This window comes from Megalobrama amblycephala, linkage group LG10 (genome assembly GCF_018812025.1).
Source record: "Megalobrama amblycephala isolate DHTTF-2021 linkage group LG10, ASM1881202v1, whole genome shotgun sequence".
NCBI classification, from domain to species: Eukaryota; Metazoa; Chordata; class Actinopteri; order Cypriniformes; family Xenocyprididae; genus Megalobrama; species Megalobrama amblycephala.
In genome coordinates, this window is record NC_063053.1 from 12,135,966 (window position 1) to 12,143,086 (window position 7,121).

General features: G+C 36.8%; 1 long non-coding RNA gene across 1 annotated transcript; it reads right to left on the reverse strand.

Moving 5' to 3' along the window:
- Positions 1 to 1,317: 1,317 nt before the first annotated feature.
- On the reverse strand, positions 1,318 to 6,777 carry LOC125277629. The gene is made up of 3 exons (XR_007186950.1): positions 6,584 to 6,777; positions 3,490 to 3,676; positions 1,318 to 2,259 (listed from the first exon to the last, which is right to left on the reverse strand). It is a non-coding gene; the product is annotated as an uncharacterized LOC125277629 (long non-coding RNA).
- Positions 6,778 to 7,121: the final 344 nt, after the last annotated feature.

Genomic DNA, 7,121 nt, shown 5'->3' on the forward strand with positions numbered 1-7,121 from the left:
CACCCAGAAATGAAAATTCCATCATTAATTACTCACCCTCATGTCGTTCCAAACCCGTAAGACTTTCGTTCATCTTCGGAACACAAATGAAGATATTTTTGATGAAATCTGAGAGCTTTCTGTCCCTCCATAGACTGCCTTTGCAACTGGAACTTTGACGCTTCAAAAAGTTCATAAAGAGATTATAAAACTAATCCATTTGAATTGAGCAGTTTACTCCAATTTTTCTGAGGAGAAATGATCGCTTAATATGACGAACAGATTGAATTTAGGCTTTTATTCAAATATAAACATTCATCAACGCACACATTGGTTATGATAAACGGAAGCTCAAGCAAGTTTGCCTGACGCGTGCGAGAGCCAATGAGGTTCATTCTCGTGTGTTACACAGCACATTTAAGCTTCCGCAAGAGCTTCTGTTTATGTGCGCTGTTCAATATTCATATGTGAATAAAAACCTAAATTCAATCTGTTCATCATATAAAGCGATCGTGTCTCTTCAGAAAATTTGGACTAAACCGCTCCATTCAAATGGATTATTTTTTACGATCTCTTTATGAACTTTTTGAAGCGTCAAAGTTCCAGTTGCAAAGGCAGTCTATGGAGAGACAGAAAGCTCTCAGATTTCATCAAAAATATCTTAATTTGTGTTCCGAAGATGAACGAAAGTCTTACGGGTTTGGAACGACATGAGGGTGAGTAAATAATGATGGAATTTTCATTTTTGGGTGAACAAACCCTATAAGTCTAAATTTAATTAATGGATACAATTAATAGAAAACTATATTCTTTGCTTTGGGGTTGTTCTTGTATACAAAAGTTATGTTTTGGTATATTATTAGAAGAGTATTATTTTATCCTCAAATATTATATATTAAACTCTTAAACTGATTTATGCATTAACAAATAAATCTATTGGATGATTTTTTTTTTTTGATATATATATATATATATATATATATATATATAAAATTATTCGGACACAGGGCTTTCCTATAGCCCCTTTTTTCCACTGTTGTTTTCTCCTGGTGGTGAGCTGGTGACGCCTCATTCAGAGCTCTTTGGTTCGTTGTGAATTGTTCAGGGCTGTGTGCTTCTGCACTGTGATTACATTTGTACAAAACACAGACGAGTCCAAAGTGATTGTTTCTCACTGGCACTGCAGGTGCTTGTAACGACTGTGATTAAATCATTGTTTTGAATCCTTCTGTGTGTCCTGGTAATTTTTTTGTATCACAGAATAATTGATTTGTGGTGTGAGGGCTCATGGTTATAATGATTAATGCCAAAATTGTTTCATTGTATTTAATGCAGTAATTGTACAAATTAAATATTCTTTTTTGAATATTGTTTTTTGCTTGTTTGGTCAAATGTTTGAGTGATATGTTTGTATTAAAGTGATCATTTGCGCTCCAGACTGCCATGAACGGGCTCTGGACCGTTTGCAAAGGCTGCGGATTACAGGTAGTAATGTTTTAAGTAATGTTCAGTTTCTTGCACAGACAGATTGTTTCGCTTCATAAGACCTCAATGTATTGTCAGGAGCCATGGGTATTAATTTTGTTTTGCCTGTATATGTCTTTTTGATTCTCAAAATGACGGTAGCCATTAACTTGCATTATATGTATCACCAAGGACCACAGTTTCAGCTAAAAATCTTCTTTACTGATCTACCGAAGAAAAAGGACACCAACATCTTGGATGGCCTGAGGGTGAGTAAATTAACAGCAAATTTTTATTTCTGGGTGAACGATCCCAAGTTCGAAAAAATACGAAACGGAAGCATTTTCACTGGTGGTCTCACTTTTGGACCCGACTGTATGTCCTGCAGAGTCCCTTTACTGGCGGATGGCCTCACATGTGCCTCAATTCACATTGACTGTCACTCTAGGCCTCTTCATTTCCCATGCTCTGATAGCCAACTGAAGCTCAGCTGTAGAGTCGCTATGCAGCTAATCCTGTCAGTCAGTCTATGGAAAAGAGAGAGGGGAGAGGAGGAGGAGGAGGAGGAGGAGGAGGGGTAAAAAGGAACCCAACTCTGTCTTTTGAGATTTGAAAGAGGTCCGTTGTCCCCTCCCTCTGTCCCAGTAGAGGGAGAGAGCTCCCTGTTCTCTACAAGGGCTCCATTAACTTGACCACTTGCCCTTTGCACACAAAGCCTGGGCCGGCCCACTGTCCCTCCCACCCAATTATGTGCGATTAAGCTCAGTGTGCTGTGTCAAGATGCAGAGGGACAGAGAGAGAGAGAGTCGAGATACTCTGTAAATGGAGGGAGAGACAGAAAAAGAGGAAGAGGGTAGTTATTAAAAGGCACTACATGCCTGTAACCTGTAGTTTGGCTTATTGTCTACCAGTACAAACAGTCTAAAGTTATTGTTTGCAGTTTTGTAGTGCTTTAGGAACCAAATTGGATATTTTAGAGTAGAGTGGTTGTATATGTAGTCTATGAAAATTATGGTAACACTTTACAATAAGGTTCAATTGGTTAACATTAGTTAATGTAGTAACATTAGTCTTAAAGCATTTATTAACCTAGATTAATGTTAATCTGTACATATACATTTTTAACATTTCAAGTTGAATAAATTAGCAATGTATTATGAAAAAACATGAATAAATTAAAAGTGTCATAAATATATTAAATACATTAATAGAATAAATTGTGCAAAGGTTGTTCATGTTTTTAGTTTATGATACCTAATGCATCAACTGATGTTAACAAATTGTATGGCGTTACCAAAATTAATATATTTTTAAATGTATATTTAGTATTTTTATATATATATATATATATATATATATATATATATATATATATATATATATATATATATATATATATATATATATATATATATTATTTATGCTAAATGCTAATATCATTAATATTATGACATGCTTGGCAGGCTGCAACTATTCTTAAGATTATTGCAAGAATTTTAAATTTGATATTTAAAACATCTTGCAAAGTAGGTCTTATTTATACTGTTTTATTAATGTTTATGGTAACACCTTACAATAAGGTCTCATTTGTTAACATACTAACATGAACTAACATTGAGAAATGTATTTCTTACAACATTATTTAATCTTTGTTACTGTTAGTTAACAAGAATACAGTTTATTGTTAATGTTAGTTCACAGTGCATTAACTAATGTTAACAAATACTTTTTATTTTTAAAAATGTATTAATAAATGTTGAAATGAACTTCAGCCAAGATTAATAAATGCTATAGAAGTATTGTTCAAGTAGTTATCTAATGTTAACAAATTAACCTTATTGTAGAGTGTTACAATGTTTATTATCAAGTTTATTAATGCAATGGTAAATAATTCTGACATATTCCATATTACCCGAATAAATAAATGAATAAGAGTTTTAAACCTGTTGTATATTTGTGTTTTGGTGCTGGTGAGGGCACATGAGAAAATGTTTTGTGCACAAACTCAGATAGATGCCATGCCATTATTGAATGGATCATGCTCACTTGGTTGTGCCAGTCTCCCTGAGGCAGTTTGGCAGTGTTGGGGCAAAAGCAGGTGAACTGACAATGATGAGCTGTTTCAGGTGAGCATGTTTTCTCATCTTAACAAGGATGGATTATTTCTCGGACCTGACTGCCAGGGGCCTTGTGCTGTGGGGGCCACTCTGGCCTGACACCCAGAAACAAGACACTGCACATGTAACAGTGAATTAGTAAAAGAAAAAAAAAGAAAAAGTTTTGATTGTGTACCAGTACAATGTTAAAATTTAGTACATAATAAAATGCACAAAAATCACATATTTAAATCATTTAATAAATATAAAATGGCTAAGCATGTAAGATATCCGCAAACCTATAATTTACGGCACTTTGGGGAACACATATTCAGTATTAACTATGACTTTTGCCTCAATAAACTCTTAATTTACTGCTTATTAATAGTTAATACGGTAGTTGTTTAAGTTTAGGTATTGGCTAGGATTAAAGTCCTCCTGTAGTCAATAATTTTATCCCTTAAAACTAATCTTTGATCACCAAAATTACATATATAAACGTTTTTTTCAATGCTATCTCACGACCAATTCGTACGTATTTTATGAGGTGGCTAATTCGTATGAATTCGTACAACCTCACTGATATGAATTTGTACAATTTGTCTAATCCTCAGTGACGGGTAGGTTTAGGTGCGGGGTTTGGGGTAAGTCATTCGTATGAATTCATAAAAAATTGTCAACTCGTAAAATACGTCCAATTTAGCAAAAAACGTACAAGTGAGGTTGTATGAATTTGTACGAATTAGCCACCTCGTAAAATACATACGAATTGCCTTGAGATTGGGTTGTTTTTTTCTTGTGAAAAAAAGAAAATCTTAATGCCTTAAAATAGCTGGAATGTTACTCTACACCCTTGCCTCATTTAATATACACGGATCTATGATAATTAGCCCAGCCTCCACTCACTGGCACGAGCTCAGACGAGATCCACTCGCCAACTTACTGAGGTAAACGCAGCATATTGGTATCGCTTCTACAAAATGCTGGGTTAAATATGGACAAACCCAGGGATTGGGTTGTTTTCACCCAGCCATTTTTTTTCAACCAATTTTGGATTTATTTTTTTAGCCAGTAATATAGTAATATAGTAAAAGGCATGTTTTTGCTCACCCCTAAATAGGGGCAAATTTGTGGGGTATTTTAAGCTGAAACTTGACCAGACCAGAGACTTATATTAAATCTTGTTAAAGAGGGCATAATAGGTGCCCTTTAACCCAACCTGCTGGGTTTGTCCATATTTAACCCAACTTGGGTTGTTTTTAACCCAACATTTTTTAGAGTGTAGGACACATAACGGTAATTAATATGATTATGCTTAACTACGTTATCAAACAACTAATCATGTGTTGGTAATGTTACACAAACCATGTTCACATTCACGAGTCGGACAGCTGCCTTCAACAGTCAGTATCATTAGAAACACTTTGAACACCTTAATGTCAGTGGGGAAAGGCAGTTCATCATAACATCGTAATATGCATCATACACCCGCCATATTGCTAAATCTACCCGATTTTACATATCAACAGAAAAATATACCAGGATAACCTTCTTTTGAGACTCCTTTCCCACACAGCAAAAGGACTCCGTGGCGGATCGGCCGCGGAGGTATCGCGGCTTCCGGAACGTACCCGCGAACGGACCCGTATCGGCGTCCACTTGCGCAGTTACGGATCTGCAACGAAGGCGGATCGCGGACTTTTGAGACTCCCTTCCCACACAGCAAAAGGACTCCGTGGCGGATCGGCCACGGAGGTATCGCGGCTTCCGGAACGTATCCGCGAACGGACCCGTATCGGCGTCCACTTGCGCAGTGACGGATCTGCAACGAAGGCGGATCGCGGACCCGCCGTGGCTCCGCGCTGCATCCGCTCCGCATCCGCGACGGGTCAGTTTGGGACCCGCAAATTGATACAACCATTAAAGTAAAGGCGCGTGCGCGTCCAAGGATCCGACATGGGTCCGCTCAAGATCCACTGATTGACAGTAGAATTTACGGCGCCGCCCGGAGGCGAAGCTGATCCTCTGTGCGGCGCCAAAACGAATGTGACAGTCACGCGGGTTTGGCGACTTGAATGCGGATCCGCCTAGGAGTCTCATGCTGTGTGGGTTGCGCGGTCAGTTAATGATATGCTAAAGCCCGCCAGGACGTTGATGTGATTGGTTACAAGATAGTTTGTGACGTCAGAAACACCAGCGATTTCAAACTGCAGGTTTAAGACTGTCTTTGGTTTACTGCAGATTTAGAGAGAAAATACTAAATGGTGTTGACTTATGAATTTGCGTGCACATGGTTTGTTTTAAAGCATATTAAAAACACCACATAGACATATGAACAACATTAAAAACTTGATTTTCACCACAGGGGAACTTTAAAGGTGCCCTAGAACTTTTTAAAAAAAAGATGTAATATAAGTCTAAGGTGTCCCCTGAATGTGTCTGTGAAGTTTCAGCTCAAAATACCCCATAGATTTTTTTAAATTATTTTTTTTTAACTGCCTATTTTGGGGCATAATTAGAAACGAGCCGATTTCAGGTTGCGGCCACTTTAAATCGCGCGCTCTCCGCCCCCTCCCGAGTTCTCGACTCTATCACAGCATAAACAAAGTTTACACAGCTAATATAACCCTCAAAATGGATCTTTACAAAGTGTTCGTCATGCATACTGAATGCATGTGTTGGATTGTGTGAGTATTGTATTTATTTGGGTGTTTACATTTGATATTGAATGAGTTTGAGGCTATGCTCAGTGGCTAACTGGCTAACACTACACTGTTGGAGAGATTTATAAAGAATGAAGTTGTGTTTATGCATTATACAGACTGCAAGTGTTTAATAATGAAAATAACGACGGCTCTTGTCTCCGTGAATACAGTAAGAAACGATGGTAACTTTAAACACATTTAACAGTACATTAGCAACATGCTAACGAAACATTTAGAAAGACAGTTTACAAATATCACTAAAAATATCATGTTATCATGGATCATGTCAGTTATTATTGCTCCATCTGCCATTTTTCGCTGTTTTCCTTGCTTGCTTACCTAGTCTGATTATTGAGCAGTGCACATCCAGACGTTCTTCCCCTGTGTAATACTAACTGCCCTTGTGTTATGCCTCAATCATGGGCTGGCATATGCAAATATTGGGGGCGTACACCCCGACTGTTACGTAACAGTCGGTGTTATGTTGAGATTCGCCTGTTCTTCGGAGGTCTTTTAAACAAATGAGATTTATATAAGAAGGAGGAAACAATGGAGTTTGAAACTCACAGTATGTCTTTTCCATGTACTGAACTCTTGTTATTTAACTATGCCAATATAAATTCAATTTTTAATTCTAGGGCACCTTTAAGGGATGTAGAATATGGTCATACAGAATAAGGCATTAATATGTGCTTTATAACTATAAGTACTAATAAACAGCCAATATGCAAGCTATTAAGCAAATAGTAAAAAGTGAGAATTGTTCCCCATACTAAAGTGTTACCAAATTTACAAGCTGGACATTGTATTTATATATATATATATATATATATATATATATATATATATATATATATATATATATATATATATATAT